This window comes from Lithobates pipiens, unplaced genomic scaffold (assembly GCF_037356315.1).
Source record: "Lithobates pipiens isolate NorthernLeopardFrog02 unplaced genomic scaffold, aLitPip1_a1.2 Scaffold_8, whole genome shotgun sequence".
In the NCBI taxonomy this organism is placed as follows: Eukaryota; Metazoa; Chordata; class Amphibia; order Anura; family Ranidae; genus Lithobates; species Lithobates pipiens.
In genome coordinates this window covers 589646886-589669772 of record NW_027507903.1, presented here as the reverse complement: position 1 = coordinate 589669772, position 22887 = coordinate 589646886, and the positions used below count along the sequence as shown (strand labels likewise).

General features: G+C 41.8%; 1 pseudogene; it reads left to right on the top strand.

Moving 5' to 3' along the window:
* LOC143962283 (uncharacterized) overlaps positions 1-22887 on the top strand; it is a 211910-nt pseudogene that overhangs the window by 157434 nt on the left and 31589 nt on the right.

Genomic DNA, 22887 nt, shown 5'->3' with positions numbered 1-22887 from the left:
ATGCTTGGCCAATCGCAGCGCCAGCTGCGAGGAGAGCCATGATTGGCCACAGGCATCCTGCCTGTGGCCAATCATAGCTCAGGCTGTGTAGTGCACGCCCCACACTATATAAGGCTGCCTTTGAGGCGGCCTCGTGTAGTGTGTTGGCATCTGAAGCAGTGGGTGTTCTGTGTACCTTCAACACAGTACACACCGATCGTTTTTGGCTGATTTCCTATCTTGCTGTTGTGTAGTGGTTATTGTCTGTGCCCTGACCGCAGTATACACCACTATATTCACCTCACCTATATAGCTAGTGATCTATCTTTAATAATAGAGCTTGCAGTCAGTAGTGTTTGGAGATAGTGCGTGCTGTCTGCGTGCTCTGTACCCAGTACATACCGCTATAATCCACCTACATAGCTGTTCTCTATTTGAGCCCAATTGCCATCTGCAGGAGTTATTGGAAGTTGTGTGTGCCTCCAGCACAGCACAGTATACATCTGTATATACCCCTTTATCTCTGCTGTTTTCTGGTTATTGTCTGCGTGCCCTGACCGCAGTATACACCGTGATATTCACCTCACCTATATAGCTAGTGGTCCATCTTTAATAATAGAGCTTGCAGTCAGTAGTGTTAGGAGATAGTGCGTGCTGTCTGCGTGCTCTGTACCCAGTACATACCGCTATAATCCACCTACATAGCTGTTCTCTATTTGAGCCCAATTGCCATCTGCAGGAGTTATTGGAAGTTGTGTGTGCCTCCAGCACAGCACAGTATACATCTGTATATACCCCTTTATCTCTGCTGTTTTCTGGTTATTGTCTGCGTGCCCTGACCGCAGTATACACCGCGATATTCACCTCAGCCTAAGGCCCAATTTTTCTGCCCCTGTTTAACAGGGGCGTTTAAGTACAATTTTTGATGCAATGCTTTGCAGCAGGGCTAATTCCTGCAATAAAACTAGAGTATATGGCAGAGGTTGCAGTGTGGTGGAACCAGCACCAGTGCCTAAGGCCCAATTTTTCTGCCCCTGTTTAACAGGGGCGTTTAAGTACAATTTTTGATGCAATGCTTTGCAGCAGGGCTAATTCCAGCAAAAAAACTAGAGTATATGGAAGAGGTTGGAATGTGGTGGCACCAGCAAGGCCAAATTTTTCTGCCCCTGTTTAACAGGGACATGTAATTACAATTCTTGATATAATATTTCACAGGAGGGCCCCTTCCTGTGCCCACCCAGAGTAACGGTGAGGACTTATAGTGTTGTGGCACCAGCACCACAACCACCAAAGGTCAATTTTTCTACCACTGTTCAACAATGGCATGTAATTACAATTCTTGATATAATCGTTCACAGCAGGGTGCTCCAGCGCCCACCAAGAGTCACTTTCAGGGCTTACAATGTTGTGGCAAAACCAACACCTTGTTCTGCCATTTCTGCAGAGCATATAGGGCAGGCCCCTACTTTCAAACATCCAACTTACAAACATCTCCTACTTGCAAACGCAAGGAGACAGCAGCAAGTGAGATGAAAAAAGATGGACGACAAAACAAATTATACAGGGGTGATAACCCTTCCCTATGTTTTCCAAAAAGCTTAAAAATAGTTTTTTTGACTTGAGCTACACTTTAAAAATGTACCAGTTGAAAATTACAAACAGATTCAACTTAACACAACAAACCTACACAGTCCCTGTCTTGTTTGCACCGCCTGTATACTGCTGTTCTGAGTATATAGGGCCTGGGGGCCACACGCATTTCCTTTTTTTAATATGGGTACAGGGTTCCCCTTAATATGCGTACAAGACCCAAATAGGCTGGTAATGGGCAGGGAGGGCTACCCATGCCATTTTTCTCAGTGATTTTCAACCATATTGCAGGAACCAGATATAACATTAAAACCGCAAGCAGTTTTAAATGGTGTTATTTCCGTTTAATGTCATTTTGTGCAGGGACTGTTCTAAACACGGGAAACACGTGGCACTTCACAGGCATACTACAGACACCCCCCAGGCACCATATTTAAAGGAATATTTAACTTTTTTTTTCACTTTAATCGTCATTAAAATCAGTGCTCCCGCCAAAACGGCCATTTTTAAAACTTTTTTTTGCATTAACCCATGTCCCCTGAGGCAGGAGTCAGGTCCCCAAACCCTTTTTAGGACAATATCTTTCATATTAGCCGTTAAAATTAGCACTTTCCATTTCGAACGTTCGAGTCCCATAGACTTCAATGGGGTTCTAACGTTCGTAACGAACGTGGGGTCCGTTCGAAAGTTCTGGTGCGAACCGAACCGGGGGGGGGTGTTCGGCTCATCCCTACTACTAGACATGTGCACGGACAAAAAATTTGTTTTAGTAACATGATGGGAAAAGGGGAGGGGGAAATTTTGGGACTTTAAATGAGGTCATAGCCTCCATCCCTATCAGATATAAGATATAAAATTAAAAACAAGAGCTAAGCGGGACTTTAAATGAAGTACGGGGTCTTTTATTGACCACTAGGTAGGGGTATTTCAATCTCCCCATGTTCCATCATTGCAAACATTAATTTACCACTACTCTGTATTTTCAGACCAATCACGAGCTTGCTCCTGACGAGCGGTAGTAAGCCGCGAAACGCGTAGAGCCAATAATCGCCGTGTATTTTGGTACCCCAATTTCAACTAGCATCAATTCTTGAAAAATCGCATCAACTATGTTGTTTTTTTCTTTACTAATCCACTGCAACAACCAAGAAGTCATAGATTCAAAGTTGTTGCCTACATTGTATTATTTGTTTAATTTATTTCCATATTTGGTTGTCTTATGTATATAATGGAGGTGCGCTTTTATAACCTACTCTGTATTGGTCAGTAAGATTATATAAAACAAAATGTCAATGTTAATAATGTGTCTGTCTGTGCACCTCTTTAATATACATGTAATTTTGTCGCATCATATAATCGCATAACAATATTTCTCCTTTTTTTTCAATAAAAGACCCCGTACTTCATTTAAAGTCGCGCTTAGCTCTTGTTTTTAATTTTATATCTTATAAAAAATTAGTTTGTTTTCCTTTTCATTTCATTCATTTTTATGCATTTCTTGGAAATTCAGAAATGAAAAAATTTTAAAATTCGGAAATCCGAAAATTCAGATTTTCAAATTTCCGAATTCCGAATTTTAGAATTTCTGAAATTTCGAATTTCTGAACTTCGAATTTCCGAAGTTTAGAATTTCCAAAATGTAGAATTTAGAATTTCAGAAATTTCAATTTTCGAAAATTTCACATTTTTCAATTTCCAAAATTCAGAATTTCGGAAATTCTGAAATTTCAAATTTTTGGAAATTTCAAAAAATCGTAAATTTGAAAATTCGTAAATCCAAAATTTGGAAATTCGAAGATTCGGAAATTTTACAATTCCGAAATTCAGAAATTCCAAAATTTCGGAAATTGAAAAATTCCGAAATTTGGAAATTTTCAGAATTAAAAAAATTTGTCAAACAAATGTGAAACTAAACGAATTGCACATGTCTTACATCTACAAGCCCCAACAGTGCCCACCAGTGCTGCCTATCAGTGCCAAGCAATGCTGCCTACCAGTTCTGTCAAAAAGTGCCCATTAGTGCTGCCAATCAGTGGCCATCAATGCTTTCTCATCAGTGGCACCTATCAGTGCCCTTCAGTGCCACCTATCAGTGCCCATCAGTGCAGCCTATCAGCGCAGCCTATCAGTGCAGCCACCTCATTGGTGGCCATCAGTGCAGCCAGTGTCACCAGTGTCACCTATCAGAGTGCAGCCTCATCAGTACCCACCATTGCCACCTCATCAGTGTCCATCAGTGCAGCTGCTCTGTGAGGACGTTAATACAATGAAACTAGTTAAGACCACCATCATTACACCATCACCATTACACCATCAAGCCATTTTTCAGAGATCAGGCTCTTGGGTTTTGGAACATAGCCAGGAGCAGAGGATCACATTATTAATAACACGCGATTGTTCCCTAGTGTTGGTAGACAATTAAGAAATGTGAGTGTATTTTTAACCGTTTTTAATAAACGTTACAAGTTTTAAAACAAGATTATTCTATGGAAGTTTTTCTTTCTTCTTCCCCTTAATTGTTGGTGGTTCATTGTGGGAGAAATACTGACAGGTAGAGAGATTGAAATCAGCAGAGTGGAGAGAGATACAACATTACGATATTGCAGACTTGGAAACGGATCATCCACATGGGTTGGAGGAGATGCTAACAGGCTGAGAAGTTGGAATCCACGGAGTAGTAATAATCCAAATATTTAATTCTGTGCAATTGCTGGTTTATAATTTTACCAGTCACCACTGTTGGTGAGTCACTTTAGAAATTTTCTGATGAAAGGAGCACATTAGCCATCTGAATCTAAGCCCTTGTACACACGGTCGGAGATTCTGTCAGAATGTGTCCGATCGGATCGGTTTGTCGGCTATTCCGACTGTGTGTGGTATGCATCGGACTGTTTCCATCTGAATATCTGTCGGACCAAATTTTCCATCTTGCTGGAAATATTTTCAGACAAACTGCTCCGATCGCACATGCTCCGATCATGTGTAGAGAATTCCAATCGGACAAAGTGCCACGCATGCTCAGATCAAATTTCTACATCAAAGCTATTGGCTACTAGCCTGAACGTAGTCCCATCATAACGAAATAACGTCATCACGTTCTGAACGATCGGATTTTCCGACAACTTGGTCCGACCGTGTGTATACAACAGTTTCGGACAAAATCCGTCGGACAAAATCCGACGGATTTGGTTGTCGGAATCTCCGACCGTGTGTACAAGGGCTAAGATGTGTTGGATCACGTTGCTTCAGCCTTTTGATTGAAAACTGGGATTTGGGTTTTGGAACTTTTTGGAGTTAGCAACACGCCCCTAGGACACACTTAACCCCTACACTGCCACCTAGGGGTTAACCCCTTCACTGCCAGTGTAATTTACACAGGAATCAGTGCATTTGTATAGCACTGATTGCTGTATAAATGATAATGGTCCCAAAAATATGTCAAAAATGTCCAATGTGTCCGCCATAATGTCACAGTCACGATAAAAATCACTGATCGATAGACATGTGCATTCGTTTTCGTCCAAATGCATTTTCGTCCGAATTTCTGATATTTTCGTTATCATTTTGACAAATGATAACGAAAGCACGGAGTCCGAAAAACGAAAGATCCGACATACCGTATATACTCGAGTATAAGCCGAGATTTTCAGCCTCTTTTTTGAGGCTGAAAGTGCCCCCCTCGGCTTATACTCGAGTCATTGCTGTCTGCCTGCTCGATCAGCGTGTCGAGCAGACAGACAGCGGCCATTCTATAATTCAAAAGCCGCGCCTCCGGCTCCGCCTTCGCCTGTGATAGGCGGAACACTGAATTTCCCAGCAGCCTGTGTTCCGCCTATCACGGACATCGTCTCATCCTCATACTACGGACGAGGATGAGACGATGTCCGTGATAGGCGGAACACAGGCTGCTGGGAAATTGTGTTCCGCCTATCACAGACAGGGAGGCGCGGCATTTGAACAGGGGAATGGGCGCCGACGAAGAGCGGTGATCCTGGGACGGGACCGGACGGAGGCTCGGCTTGGGACGGGACGGGACCGGACGGAGTCTCGGGACGGGACGGGACGGGACCGGACGGAGGCTCGGGACGGGACGGGACCGGACGGAGGCTCGGGACGGGACGGGACCGGACGGAGGCTCGGGACGGGACGGGACCGGACGGAGGCTCGGGACCGGACGGAGGCTCGGGACACAGGTAGGCTGGACACACAAGGCCACACACACACACACACACACACACACACACACACACACACACACACACACACACACACACGGATGGACACACACACACACAGGGATGGATGGATGGATGGACACACACACACACAGGGATGGATGGATGGATGGACACACACACAGGGATGGATGGATGGATGGACACACACACAGGGATGGATGGATGGATGGACACACACACACACACACACACACACACGGATGGACAAACACACACACAGGGATGGATGGATGGATGGACACACACACAGGGATGGATGGATGGATGGACACACACACACACAGGGATGGATGGATGGATGGACACACACACAGGGATGGATGGATGGATGGACACACACACAGGGATGGATGGATGGATGGACACACACACACACAGGGATGGATGGACACACACACACAGGGATGGATGGATGGATGGACACACACACAGGGATGGACAGGCATATCTCACCCTCGGCTTATACACGAGTCAATAGGTTTCCCAGTTTTTTGGGGGTAAATTGGGGGCCTCGGCTTATACTCGGGTCGGCCTATACTCGAGTATATACGGTAAATGCTTTATTTTTGTTTTTGTTTTGACACAGATACAGATAGGAGATTCAACGTGACTCTAACAATAACAATCGGTGTCTATTGAACTTGTATCATAACAGTTCATTCATTCACACAGGCAACTTGGACACGACTTGAGTGTGAATCACAGCGCGACTTACAACACAACTTTAATGTAAAAGAAAATGGCATGGGTTCCCCTTCAAGAGCATACCAGGCCCTTTGGGTCTGTTATGGATATTAAGGGGAACCCCGCGCCAAAAAAATGGCATGAGGTCCCCCTCAAAATCCATACTAGGCCCTTCAGGTCTGGCATGGATTTTAAGGGGATCCCCACGAAAAAAAAATGGTGTGGGGGTCCCCCTCAAAATCCATACCAGGCCCTTCAGGTCTGGCATGGATTTTAAGAGGAACCCTGCGCCCAAAACAAATGGTGTGGGGTCCCTCTCAAAATCCATACCAGACCCTTATCCGAGCATGCAACGTGGCAGGCCACAAGGAAAGAGGGGTGGATAAGAGAGTGCCCCCCCCTGAACCGAGCCGCTTCGCGAAATGGGAGGCTCCCGCTGTGTGACACTTCTCTTTTTCTGACAGTTCTTTTATAACAGAGGGCGGGGCCACTGGTAACTCCGCCCCCTCTGATGCATAGAACCATGCATTAGAGGGGGCAGAGTCACTGGGTGGCCCCGCCCTCCGTTTTAAAAGTACTGTCAGAAGAAGAGAAACGTCCCACAGCTGGAGCCTCCCAATGTGCGGAGCGGCCCGAGAACCAAGAAGAGACGTCGTGGAGGAAGATGCGGGACGAGAACACTGGACCAAAAAGAAGTGGATCGGAGGAAGAAGAGGATCGGAGGAAGAAGAAGATGGAGGAAGAAACCGAAGGATGAAGAAAAGAAGAAGGAAGAAGATCAGAAGAAAGAAGATGAAAGAAGACTTTAATAAAGGAATTGTCAAAGACCGTCTCCTGTCATTTTTAACACTTTTTGTCACTTTTTTGGTGAAATGGTAGGGGTACATTTCACACAGGGGGAGGCCGGGATCTGGGGGTCCCCTTGTTAAAGGGGGCTTCCATATTCCGATAAGCCCCCTGCCTGCAGACCTCAACAACCACCGGCCAGGGTTGTGGGAATGAGGGCCTTGTCCTCATCAATAGGGGCTACCTCAAAGCACCCTCCCAATGTTGAGGGCATGTGGCCTGGTACGGTTCAGGAGGGGGGCGCTCTCTCGTCCCCCCTCTTTTCCTGCGGCCTGCCAGGTTGCGTGCTTGGATAAGGGTCTGGTATGGAGTTCCCCTTAAAATCTACGCCCGACCTGAAGGGAATGTATGATTGCAGCATCATAAGTGAGTTTCGCTGCTCGGTCGAATCTTCTTTAAACATTCTGACAGACATCATAAGTCTTCAAAGACAAATTCGACCATAATTCATTTGGATTTTCGGACTAATGCAATTTTTTAATGAAAAATGAAATAAATGAAGACGAATTTCGGGAGTAACTAAATACATTTATTTTTCGGACGAAAACGAAAGATCGAAAATATTTCAGCCTGCACATGTCTACTGATCACCACCATTACTAGTAAAAAATTAATTATTAATGAAAATGCCATAAAATTATCCCCTATTTTGTAAATGCTATAACTTTTGCGCAAACCAATCAATAATCGCTTATTGCGATTTTTTTTATCAAAAATATGTAGAAGAATATGTATCAGCCTAAACTGAGGAAAAAAAACTTTTTTATATATTTTTGGGGGATATTTATTGTAGCAAAATGTAAAAAAGAATGTGTTTTTTTCTAAATTTACGCTCTTTTTTTGTTTATATCACAAAAATAAAAACCGCAGGGGTGATCAAATACCACCAAAAGAAAGCTCTATTTGTGGGAAAAAAAAGGACATCAGTTTGGAAGCCATGTTGCATGACCACGCAATTGTCAGTTAAAGCGGCGCCGTGCCAAATCACAAAAAGTGCTCTGGTCTTTGGCCTCCAAAATGGTCTGGGTCTTAAGTGGTTAAAACAACATTTATTTATTTATTTTTTTCAAACAAAATTTTTTTTTATTGCATTTTAGTGTAAATATGAGATCTGAGGTCTTTTTGACCCCAGATCTCAAATTTAATAGGTCCTGTCATGCCTTTTTCTATTACAAGGGATGTTTACATTCCTTGTAATAGGAATAAAAGTGACACATTTTTTTTAAAAGAACAATGTAACAAAAAAAGGTAAAATAAATAAGAATACATTTTTATTTTTAAACGCGTCCCGTCCAGACGAGCTCGCGTGCAGAAGCAAACACATACGTGAGTAATGCCTGCATATCAAAATGGGGTTCAAACCACACATGTGAGATAACACCGTGATCTTTAGAGTGAGAGAAATATTTATATCCCTAGACCTCCTCTGTAACTCAAAACATGCAACCTGTAGAATTTTTTAAAAGTCGCCTATGGAGATTTTTAACCACTTCCCGACCAGCGCACGCCGATGTACGTCGTCAGAATGGCACGGGCAGGCAAATGGGCGTACATGTACGTCCCTTTAAATTTGCCGCCCTGCCATTGGGAGCGCGCTGCTGGCGGCATGCTCCCGCGCTGGTCGGGACCCCCGTGAGTCCGGTCGCGGGACCTGCGGACTGGATTGCCGCAGGCATCCCTGCGATCGTCTCACGGAGCGGCCAAATGAAGAAATGCTGTTGTAAACAGCATTTCTCCATTCTGCCTAGCAACTAGTGACGCTGATCTCTGCTCCATGTGATTGGAGCAGAGATCAGTGTTCACTAAATGAAAGCCCAACCCCCCCACAGTTAGTAACACACCCCTAGGAACACTTAACCCCTACACTGCCACCCACTGGTTAACCCCTTCACTGCCAGTGTCATTTACACAGGAATCACTGCATTTATATAGCAGTGATTACTGTATAAATGACAATGGTCCCAAAAATGTGTCAAAAATGTCCGATGGGTCCCCCACAATGTCGCAGACACAAATTGCTGATCGCCGCCATTACTAGTAAAAAAAAAATAATAAAAAATTATTAATAAAAATGCTATAAAACTATCCCTATTTTGTAAACGCTATAACTTTTGCACAAACCAATCAATAATCGCTTATTGTGATTTTTTTTACCAAAAATATGTAGAAGAATACGTATCGGCCTAAACTGAGGGAAAAAAATGTTTTTTTATATATTTTTTGGGGGATATTTATTATAAGAAAAAGGAAAAAATAATGCGTTTTTTTCAAAATTGTCGCTCTATTTTTGTTTATAGCGCAAAAAATAAAAACCGCAGGGGTGATCAAATACCACTAAAAGAAAGCTCTATTTGTGGGAAAAAAAGAACGTCAATTTTGTTTGGGAGCCACGTCGCATGACCACGCAATTGTCAGTTAAAGCGACGCAGTGCCGAAGTGGTCTGGTCTTTGACCAGCAAAATGGTCCGGTCTGAAAGTGGTTAAGGGTAAAAGTTTGTCGACATTCCACGAGTGGTTGCAACTTTGAAGCGTGACATGTTGGGTATCAAATTGGACTAACTTTACTGTTGTCTTATTTTTTTATTAAAAAAGGTATATTTTTTTCCAAAAAAAGTGTGCTTGTAAGCCAGCTGCACAAATACAGTGTGACAAAAAGTATTGCAATGACCGCCATTTTTTTCTCTAGGGTATTAGAAAAAATATTTCTATAATGTTTGCGGGTTCTAAGTAATTTTCTAGCAAAAAAATTTATTTTAACTTGTAAACAACACGTTTAAAAACTAGGCCCGGTCCTTAAGTGGTTAATTTCCCCGGCAAAAAGGGAGGTGCTAGCTATTTAAGGTGAGGTAGAGCTCAGTCAGTTACTAGAATCTACAAGCAGGTCAGAAGAAAAAGGAGCCGCTGAGTTATTTCTATATTATTCCAGGTACATTTACTTTTTTTTAAATTGCACACTTGTACTATGTATTTAATTTTGAATGTATTACAGCCTCAAAGTTCTTTTTTTACTTTTACTAGACATCTCAGTACAGAAATTGTGTTTACTATTTAAATGTACTGATCAGGTTTGCAATGGGATTCAGTATAGCCTAGCATGAAGGTAGTCATAGACAGAAGAAATGTTCCTCAAAGTAATGACTGGGAAAAAAAACTTCACTTCCTTCTGTGCCCTTCCTTACTATAGTGCCTTCACCAATAAATGTTTCACAAGTGAGCTTTGGATCCTCTCCCACATATTTTAAAAAGTATAAGGGCCAGTTCACACCACATGCAGTCCAGTGTGGGGGTTTTTTTTTTTTTTGCTTTTTTTTCTGCATCACAAATGCATGGAAAGTAGGTTATATGGTTTTCAATGGCATAGTTCACACCAGTAGATTAATTATATACGCTACCTGTAATTCGTGTAATACACACACTATCAGTATAGAGATCAAACTACATGCATGACAATTACATAAATCTTTGTCGAATGGTGAAATATTTTAAAATATATTAAATAACTATATAACTGTCTTAACAGTGATAAGTACAATTGAGATAATGGATAAAAATATATAACTACATACACAACTTAATCCAGAGTGCTCCTAACAGATTATAGTGAAAAATACTTTAATATTAAGTTATTTATGGATAACCCTCTGATGTAACAGAAACCTGCGTTACATCAGAGGGGGGTGGGGTCACCCGTACGTCACTGGGGAAACCCGGCTTTCCCCTTGTGTCAGAGGGGGCGGGGCCAGGTGATGGGTAGCCCCACCCTCCTCAGATAAGAAGTGTCAGGCTCTGGGATTCACGCAGTGTCTCCGGTGGAGACAGAGGATGGATGCGCTGCGCTGGAGGGAGAGATAGTAAGAGTGGATTACCACCGATGGAATCCTTTCTTTTTGCTGTTGTTGTGTGGTGTTTTTTCTTCTTCTTCTTTTTTTTTTTTTTTTATAAAGGATTTTTGCAAGTGTGTGTGTGTGTGTGTGTTTGTGTGTGTTTCTTTTTTTTTTTTAACTATTTTTTTACACTGTCTTTATGAAATGGTAGGGGTACTTTTGTATTTTGAATTTGCCGCGAACACCCCAAATTGTTCACCGTTCAGGCAATGTTCGAGTCGAACATGAGTTTGACTCAAACTCCACTCCAAGCTCATCCCTAATCCTCGTGATAAGGTGCTCCAAACTTGAAAAAATAGTGATAACACTTCAGTGCTCCACTTATGTGCTTGTGCTCATCTTGGAGCATGTGACTGCACAACTAAGTTTGGGCTAAACACACTTGTGAGCCATACCTGGGCTCTTATGGAAAAAACAGCTCCAATCCTGGGTCCTTTAAATGGGTACCCTCCATGGGTAATGGAAACATAAAGGATATAGTGGATAGTGTTTTTCTTTAAAACAGTCCCACAATGGGGTACTCGCATGCATCTGGTGCTTAAGTGCATCAATCTTCAAAAACATATCTGTATATCCCCTTGGGGTTGCCGTTCCATTTCCTGGTCTCTACAGACAGCGTGCAAGCTGCTGCCAACAACATCATCATCCTATCCCCTCCCCAATGCGTGTCGACACAGGGAATAACAAATCTTCCTCAGGGGAATGCTCAATCATAATTAAAACATTTTAAGCTACAAATCTGTGGCAGTCTGGTTGTTGAAGCCGATAATAATTAATGAGATTGGAGTATAAAATAAGTTGCATTTAGCATACTTAATAGACCTTGAGATTGTTTGTTTTGTTTGGGCAGAACCGTGCTAATAACTAGTAAACTGATCTTGTTATTGGTACTTGTTGTAAACTGAATTAGTGGTACTAATTATTGGTCTAACACTGCTTTGTTTACCATTTCTATTGTCTGTTTAGAGGTTCACCTACACTATTGTGCATGTGTGTTTATTGTAACCATTGTACCCTTTTGTTCTACTTATCTGTTGTATTTTGGGTGTAGACTCAGACTAGTCAAGGTACATTTGTCTCTGAGGGTAAAAGTTTGTTTTGTGTGCTGGAGATATTTACTGTTTACTATATTTGGGTTGTTTTCCTACTTTTGTGCTCCTTCTTCCCCCTTTTTTTTTTTTTTTTCCCCTTACTGTAATCTCAATTGCATCAGTATGACCCAGCTGACACTTTTAGAGTAATATCTTGCAAATTTTGTGTATCATCTACTAATAATGGATGCCATGTCTAATTTAGAATGTATTGTAGCAGTGTACACTCCTAAACATGATCCAAATATCGGAAAATCCGATCATTCGCAACAAGATGACGTTATCTTGTCACGACAGGACTACGTTCAGGCTAGTAGCCAATAGCTTTGATCTGAGCATGCGTGGCACTTTTTCCGATCAGAATTCTCTACAAACGATCGGACAAAGTCCTATCGGATCATGTTGTTGGAAAATTTTATAGCCCAGCTCTAAAACATTGTCGGTCGGATATTCCGACGGAAACAGTCCAATGGAGCCCACATACGGTCGGATTATCCGACAACATGGTCCGATCGGACATTTTCCGTCGGAATGTCCGACCGTGGGCTAAGGGGCATGCTGGAAAACCATAAACTGGCCAGCAGCCAATGGCTGTGAGTGCTGACCAGTGACAGGGGCAGTCCCCCCTCTCACAACACGACAGTCTGGTGATCTCCCCAGCTGAGCTAACATTAGATGGTTAGTATACCAACCCCTCCAGGGTTTTTTTTTTATCCCATTGGGTTGAATGAAAAACCTAATGTGTGTCCCAGGTTTAACCTCCAATCCCACAGCGAGACCCTGTTTAGTTGGGCATACACCAGTAGAATTGTGTTAGACATTTTTAAATCATTAAAATTTGTTTTTGACCAGTGAAGAGACAATTTAAAGGAGCAGGATTTTTTTTTTTTCTCCACTCTTCAGTGACATTTAAATATAAATTTAAAGTGACATTTAAATATAAATATTCATATATTGTTGTATGATTTTTCATTCAAAATTCTACTAGTGTATACCCAGCTTTAGACAAAATTAGAGATGGGCTTGAGTGTTCAGAATCCTAGTCTCAACTCGCCTGCCCAATCCCATCAGGATGCCGACACAGCACACCATTAATCACAAGCAGTGGGACATTTTCCAGTCCGCAGCTGCACAGAGTGGGAAATGTCTCAGTACAAGTGATTAGTGGTGTGCAGTATCGGCTTCCTGGCGAGATTGGGCAGGTGAGTTGGGACTATGATCCTGAATATGCCTGAGCCCATCTCTAGACAAAATTAGATGTTTACAGCTGACTTCTGATTTCCTTCTTGCAGCTTTGAAAAACACAACTGAACACTGTACTGAACTGTTTATTTGGTGGATTGGAATTGGATCAGAAGAACTTGTCATTACTGTAAGAAAGTAACTGACTAATGTCACAATAATAAACACTGCCGGTGAATTATTAGCCTTAAAAACAGCAAAGTTCTCTATCTACACCTTGTCAGAGTCATGTATTTTTATTACAAAAATATGCTGTTTGCAATGACAAAATAGTTCAATTACAAAAGTGTCAAAAGCAAAATTTGACTTACACTTGTTAATACCAAGGTTATGAATGTACTTTCTTTTTTTTTTTTCCACATAGGTGTCAGTACTTGCCTCACTTTTACCTTTTACAGCTACACAGATCTTCATCAACACAATGAGTCAAGTAGCGAGGAAACCATATGAGTGCTCCGAGTGCCAGAAAAGTTTTACTTTTAAGTTACAACTCGATATTCACCAGAGGATTCACATTGGACTGAAGCCATTTAAGTGTCCAGAATGTGACAGGTGCTTCTTAAATCCTTCTTCTCTTATTGTACACCAAAGAATTCACACAGGGGAGAAACCCTTTAAATGTTCAGAATGTAGCAAAGGCTTCTCAATAGAAACTAATCTTGCTATACACAAGAGAATTCACACGGGGGAGAAGCTGTTTAAATGTTCAGAATGTGACAAATGCTTTTCACGACATGCTCATCTTATTCAGCACCAGAAGACTCACACAGGAGAGAAACCATTTCGATGTTCAGAATGTGACATGTGCTTCTCAGTAAAACAAAGTCTTATTTCACACCAGAGGATTCACACAGGAGAGAAACCATATAGATGTTCAGAATGTGAAGCGTGCTTCTCAGTAAAACAAAGTCTTATTTCACACCAGAGGATTCACACAGGAGAAAAACCATTTAAATGTTCAGAATGTGACAACTGCTTCTCTCAAAGGTCTAATCTCATTGAGCACCAGAAGACTCACACAGGAGAAAAACTATTTAAATGTTCTGAATGTGGCAAGTCCTTTTCACAAAATTATAATCTTACTCAACACCAGAGGATTCACACAGGAGATAAGCCATTTAAATGTTCAGAATGTGTCAAGTGCTTCTTTTCAAAGCAAAATCTTGTTGAGCACCAGAAGGCACACATAGGAGGAAAAAAACATTTAAATATTGAGAATGTGGCAAGAACTTCTCAAATAAAAAAAATCTTAAAAGACACCAAATGATCCACATGGAAGAGAAGCCAGATGCATGACAACAGGGTGGTATTCTCGTCTCACACAAGTCTAATCTTACTTTTTCCACCAAAGGATCCACACAGGAGAGAAGCCATTTAGATGTTCAAACACATCCTACTTATGTATCTTTTTTCAAGCCTTACACCTCCCTTTTTTTTTTTTCTCAGCCAAGATCTTGAAAGTGTAGCCTGTTCTGTTCTTTGCAGCCTTCATTTCAAAACTATATTGGACATATTGACACCAGAGGATTCCCGCAAGAGAAAAACCATGTGGAGACTGTGGCAAAAATGTATCATACAAAGCAGATCTTAAGCAACTTTAGGTAATCTACACTAGGTAGAAGCCTTATTAATGAATGTGATACATATTTGACATTTAAAATACACTGATCCAACAACAAAAGCCTTAAAAGGAAATTAAGCCATATCAATAGCTCAAATATTACATGTGTTTTATAAAACTGTTCCATCTGCAATCACACCAGAAGGTTCATTGGAGGGAGCCAAATTCATTATGCAAAGGAGTCTATAACAAACAAGCTGACTCATTCTTAGGGGATCATAGTCACAAAGAGATAAGTCACTTATTTTTTTATGGACAGTGCTCAGAAACCATGGAATTTATAGATTTTTTTTTTTTTTATTGAATCAAAAATAGAATTCCTTGAAGGGTGGTTAAATTTTAAATATGCACAAAAAGATCATTACTTTTTTTTTTGACGTTTACAAAATTAACAGTTTTCCTGCAAAATCACTCAAGTTTTTTTCATCTATCAATTAAAATTTAAAATAATGATTTGAAACTTTATGGTAAAAAATCTGATCTAACTCGGACTGAATATTCTTTATTATATCCAAAAGAAAAACATTGGCAGGAGTTTGGTTTTGCATAGTTAGACACAACAGTGATATCTTGATTACAGATGGAGTCCCTGGCTTGTGGATACTTTCTTGGATATTCCAACAGTGAAACCATCTCTCTGTCTGGATTCTATTTCTGGTCATCTTGAGTTTTAGATGCCTCCCTCCATCTCTCAATATTTTTTGAGTTTCAGTATTTCCTATTGTATTTGCTATAGTATAACATTTACAAAAATGTACACTGAAGCTCATAAACGGCTGTTTTTGGGAGTTTGGGCTTGTGTTTGTTTGTTTGTTTTTTTTGTTTTGTTTTTTGTTTTGTTTTTTTGTTTTTTTAACAGCCCATAAACTCCCCCCTATGTTATCCTATGTGTCCATTGATAGAATTGAAATAATAGGCTTAGGAGTTCTACTTAAATTGTTTTCTGCTTTTCTTTCTTGAATATGTATTAAATCTTTATCTAGATGGAATTTGGAACTGCTGATGTATCAATCTGTATCTAGATGGAATTTGAAATTGCCGAATAATCATTACATGCTTACTAATTAGAAAGTTCTTGTACCTTAACCTCAGTTGGTAATATCGATAAGATTATTCCTGTCTATAAAAAGCTTTGGCTGAAATAAAGGGTGCGGTCCTTCATATGCTTCGGACTGTAACACAGACATATCTGCCTCCGTGTCATGATCCTTATAGAAGCATTAATTTGACATAGCAATATAAACCTAAGAGCAACTTATTTAAAAGTTGCACCTAACATTTCTGGGGGCTCGTCCGGGATTCACCAATAACTACAAGAGGTGGCTGAGCTTCGCTGATGGAACAAAAGGACAGGCATTCCGGGAACCACAGATCAAAAACCTGGCCAGGTAAGAAAAAGCTTTATTTTTCTTATATTCTGTGCTCCCCTGATTTGTGCCTATCCGTTCTGTCAGTTATGGTTCTCCTGGTTTTAAAATACCAGCCTCTGTAGTGGTGAGTCTAGAATTACTGTATATTTTGGTTTATATTGCTGGAATTGTTTGTTGTTTGTTTGTTTGTTTGTCTGTCTGTCTTGTTGAGAAAGTGAATGAGCCTTGCCAAGGATGGTATGAATTGAAAGGATATCATCCCAATGAGCAACGGAATGCGCCCTTACCTCGCAAGAGTACTTTGGGGGTCTGACGCTTAAGTTTGATATTCAATTTAATTCATAAACCATAGACGGGTTGAGAGTATAAGCCCTGTCTGCTCCATAAAGCAGGGATAAGAGTGTATGAGAGGGATACCCCAGATACGGGGGGGAATAAGGTCTCTACAAAGTCCAGAGATCTAGTTAGATACCTGGCCACCACAAGGAATGCTTGTATATGTTGTAGCCGTCAGTCTGGTCATAATAGTAGTCAGTTGGCTAGCATATAAAGTAATTCGGTTTCAGAAATCTCATCTAGGGGAGGTTTTTAGTATTTTGACACCCTAGGAGGAAGGCAACGAGACACTAGTGTAACTTGGTTAAGTGTTTTTATTGTACACTAAGTGTCCACACGCTACCTAGGCAGGACTGTCAGAATGGGCCAGCAGAGTACGAAACCCCGTCAGGGAATTGTGGCGCATTATACGGTGCCACAGATAATTAAGAACATTTATGGAAAGGATGAAGCTCGAGATATAGGAAAGGTTCTCTGTAAATTTAAGATTAAAGGAGCAGCAAGCTTAGACCCAGAGGTATGGAGTGAAATAAAAAGGGACAGACAAGGAGAGGTGTTGGAGAAACAATGGATGTATCAAGTCCAATGTTTAATTAAGGTATCAAATAGGGCAAAAGAGGAAGGATGGAAATATGATCCAGATTGTAATGGTTGGGATATGAAGGATAGAAGAAAGGAAAATAATAAGACTCCGATCGCCCTTAAAGCGGGCATCCCACCCCCATATACTGATATAGAGAAAAAGTCGCATAAGTCAGGGGTATATCCAGCACTTGAGGGTAGAGGATGGGTCTGTCAGGTTTGTGGAACACAAAACCCAGAATGGGCAATAGAATGTGTGCATTGTGGGGCACAAAAACCACATCCAGAAACTGTAGCCCCCGTACGCACAGATACACACATTGTACAGGTAAATAATCCGGAATTTGGACTAGCAGCCCATCCAGACGCCCCACCTACTGTTACTCGTAGGATGCAGATAAGGACATGGGCACCATGGTCAGCAGACACCCTTATGGCATTAATACAGAGCGCCCCAGATCCTGTTGCAAAACCAGCTGCTTTTTGTAGATTCGTGACGCAGCTGATGAATACGCATGAAGCAACCTGGCAGGATGGGGAGGATTTGTGTAGACATAAAATGACACTAACCCTATTTAACCAGTTTATGACCGAAATAGGTCCTCATCGGCCTCCAGATCGAATGGGTGCGGATGGCAATTTAGAGGCAGGACATGTCAGACACCTAGACTCCAGAGCCCCCTTCATTGCTAGACTAGAAGCATTTTGTCAGGCAAAACAACAGGAGAGGGGGTCCATATCACCCATGAAACAAATGCCAGGACAGACTGTATCAGAATTTTACTTAAACATGGAAAGTATGATGGCAGATGAAGGACTAGATTTGGCCCTACCAGTCACGATCCGAGCTTTCAATAGACAATTTATGGAAGGCTTAATTCCACAAATAAGTGAGAGGTTGAAGGCCTGTACTCCGGAATGGAGGGCAATTAGAGATAGAGGGGCGTTACTACAGAAGGCACAAGGCATAGAAGCAGATTTGGCGGAAAACAAAGGGAGAAGACAGCAGGTAATTAATGTAGTTACAGGTCCACCAGAGCAAAATAGGAGCTCCTCCCGCAAGCCACTCACTTGTTATTATTGTAACAAGGTTGGTCACATTAGACGAAACTGTAGGAAGAGAATGAGGGATGAGGAGGAGGAAGGTGCCTGTAGGGACCAGATTAGGGCCAGACGCAATGATGATAATAGGCGACAGGGAGATGGTCCGAGGGCATGACTCGCTCCTGTCCTAGGAAAATCGCATACAAAAATGTTACACATCCCAATACAAATAGGCAATAAAAAGATCTCATGTTTAGTGGACAGTGGAGCTTCGCGTAGCCTGCTCTCAGACTCGGTGATACGGCCCGACCAGGAAACAGTATTAATAAATGGATATGATGGCATTTTAGCCGACGTCCCACTGACAAAACCTCTAAAAGTTAAAATAGGGAACCATATGTTCCTTTCACGCTTTCTGGTATCTAGAGGAGCCCCCACTAATTTGCTAGGAGCTGACATTTTGCAGAAAATAGGAGCTAACATTACCTATCACCCAGATGGAACTGTCACCTTAGCTATAGGGGATGATCAAGAAAACATGGAGATGTGTAATCTGATACAATACCTGGAGGAGGAATCGGAACTGTCCGGTCCATCTCCTCCAGATTTGGATCAGATCTTGTCAACCCTACCAGAAGAACTATGGGAGACACATCCAGCTGATGTTGGACTTTTGCCCATACCTCCAGTTACCCTACAGCTGATTCCAGGAGCAGTGCTACCCCAACAAAAACAGTATCCACTCAGTGCACCCCAAGAGGCGGCCATAGAAATGCAGGTCCAATCCTTCTTAAAAAGTGGAGTTCTAAGAGAAGTAAAATCACCGGCAAATACCCCTTTATACCCGGTTAAAAAGAAAACGATACCCGGTAGTCCGGTTAAGTATAGGATGGTCCAAGACCTTAGAGCGGTCAACAAAATACTAGCGCCAATGACACCTTTAGTTCCCAATCCACATACGTTACTGTCACAAATACCCTCAACTAGTATGTACTTTACGGTTGTAGATTTAGCGAATGCTTTCTTTTCCGTGCCACTTGCGGAAGAGTGCCAACTATGGTTCGCATTCTCCCTCAAAAATAGACAACTAACCTGGACACGCTTACCTCAAGGTATGACGCATTCACCTACCTTGTATTCGCAGGCATTGCAAACGGTATTGGGAGAATGGGTACCACCAGATTCCTGTGTATTGTTGCAATATGTGGATGATTTATTGTTATGCTGTCCTGACAAGGAAACTTGTTTGGCCACCACCCTTAATTTGTTGCGATTTTTGTCAGAAAAAGGTTGCAAGGTTAATAAGAAAAAGTTGCAAGTGTGTCAGGAAAAAGTTATCTTTTTGGGACATTGCATATCACAGGGTACGAGACATCTCACTGAGGAGAGGATTCAAGTGATAAAGGGAATGTTACCCCCACGGAATTTTAAACAATTGCGTATGTTTTTGGGTATCGTGTCATATTGTAGACAATGGATACCACATGCTAGCGCTTTGATGCAGCCATTATACGATTGTTTGAAAATTGTACCGTATGTGCTTACAGAAGTAGCATATGAGTCGTTTGTCACCTTGAAAAAGCTATTAATTTCTGCCCCGGCCATTGGTATTCCAGATTACACCAAGAAATTCAATTTATATGTTGCTGAAATTACTGGACACGCCACAGGTGTTTTGACACAGTCACATGGAAAACAAAGATCAGTCGCTTACTTTTCAGCAGCACTAGATCCAGTGTCCAGAGGTTCACCGTCCTGTGTACGGGCGGTAGCTGCAGTGTCAATCATCATTGATAAATCATCAGAAATTGTTCTAGACAATGCAGTTGTAGTGCACACCACACATGACATACATGCAATCTTGTCCCAGGTTCAGCCAAAACATATTTCAATGGCCAGACAACTGAGATTACAGTGTACTTTACTCTTACCTCCAAATGTCACTTTTCAGCGTTGTACAACTTTAAATTTGGCCACCTTTTTGCCTCTTCAGTCACCAGATTTGGCAAGGGGGAATAATGGGGCTAATAAGGAAGGTAACGAGGAAACTGACACTCTTTTATTTCAGGCGATAGATGAACACGATTGTTTTCAGCTCATGGAACAAGAGACAATGGGGTTCCCACATGTCACAGATACACCAATTTTAAATGCTAAGCACACCTTGTATATAGATGGCAGCAGGTTTGCTGATGACAAGGGTAAATATCACACAGGATATGCTGTAGTAACTGATACACAGGTAATTGAAGCACGGTCCTTACCAGTCCACATGTCCGCACAAGAAGCGGAATTAACAGCTTTGGAAAAGGCCCTAGAATACTTAGAAGGACGAGAAGGGAATATTTACACTGATTCTGCCTACGCTTATGGTGTAGCGCACGATTATGGCCATATATGGAAGGCTAGAGGTTACCTGACAGCAGCAGGTATGCCTGTAAAACATGGAGAAGGGATTAAGAGAGTCCTGAACAATCTTCAAAAGGTTAAACGAGTGGCCATTATGAAGATAGCGGCACACACGAGCGCGAAAACAATTGAGGCAAAAGGAAATGCATTTGCAGATTTGACTGCAAAACAGGCAGCTCTAGGGGAAGGAGGCCCTGAGACCTTGGCAGTGGTAGAGGTGAGTATCCCAGAACCAACATGGCAGCAGCTGAGCAAACTACAGGAACAAGCAGGGGAGAGCGAGAAAGATAAGTGGGCCAGGATGGGAGCAGCACCAGACCTTGACAATGTATGGAGGGAAGGAGGCAGAATATGCTCTGTACCCAGCAATGGCAGCGGCAGTTCACCTACCCACACACGTCAGTTCCAATTCCATGTATAGGATTGTGAACCAAGGATGGCTCGCCCCTGGGTTCAGTAGTACTGCAAGAAACTACTGTGCAGCCTGCCAAATCTGTCTCCTGAATAACCCAGGACAGAGAGTAAAAACCCCACGGAAACACCAGGTCCGGGCCCAGTACCCCTTCCAGAGACTGCAAATTGACTATATACAAATGCCTAAGAGCGGCCCTTTTGAATTCGTTCTCGTGTGCATTGACTTATTTTCAGGCTGGCCCGAAAGTTATCCGCTGAGGTCAGCTACCGCAAAAGCCACAGCCAAGAAACTGATCACTGAGCTAATACCTAGGTTCGGTCTTCCTGAAACCATAGAATCAGATAGGGGGACACACTTTACAGGAGAAATCATGCAGAATGTAATGGCTATGTTAGGGATTCAACAGAGTTTTCACACCCCTTATCACCCACAGAGTTCAGGATCAGTAGAAAGAGTAAATGGGACCATAAAGTTAAAAATACAAAAAGCCATGCAAGAGTTAAATAAACCATGGCCTGAATGTCTGCCTTTAGCTTTGTTCTCCATAAGATACACCCCAACGGGGAAAACAGGGTTATCTCCGTATGAAATACTTTTTGGGAGTGCACCTAGATTAGGTCTATACTTTCCACAGAGTATGCAATTGCAATGTGATAGTTTGACTGCATATGTGATACAATTACAACAACGTCTAACTAAGATCCACAAAAGTGTGTATTCTTCTCTTCCAGACCCTAATTCAATAGCAGGTACACATACTCTGCTGCCAGGGGATTATGTATATGTAAAGAAACACACCAGAAAGACATTGGAGCCAAGGTTCGAAGGTCCTTATCAAGTACTTTTGACCACAGCCACTTCAGTAAAGCTGGAAGGAAAACCTACCTGGATACACGCATCACATTGCAAGAAACAACCCGAGAAGACGACATGATGAAATATCTGTTTATGTATATCCTGTTGAAAATTGTTGTTTTACAAATACATGCATGGACTCCTGGAATTAATGTAATTGAGATAGAGGAAACAGCAACTGTTCAATGGGTTATAGATGACCCTAAAGTAGCAAATGATTCAGGATATGAGATGAATAGATATTATACTGTAGGTAATTACACTGTTAAAGGACACAGGCGACCATTTCATGTAGATACAGGTATTTCATGGATACAGGCGGACCCACTCTCAGAGGTAACTATAACCTTCCAGTGGAATGACAATATGAGCTTTCCTTTCAATAACAGTAAAAATCATAGGTGTCATAAAATATCCCTTTCACAGACGTGGAAACAAGCCCGGGAGCGGGTGGTAGGACAAATGTACCAAATATTAGTCACAATAGCAGAGGGAGAAAATATATCAGAAGGGATGTTCAATCTGACAGATATTATCGTTAATCAATCTAGTACTTTCCTCTGTGCCTCTTGGTGGAGGGAAGAGACTGTCGATGGGTGGTATTGGAATGCACAGTCTTATGGAATCCACATACAAATAGAGGAAGAAGTAAAGCCAATAATTGAATCTTCCATATTAACACCCGTACCAAACACTTGTAT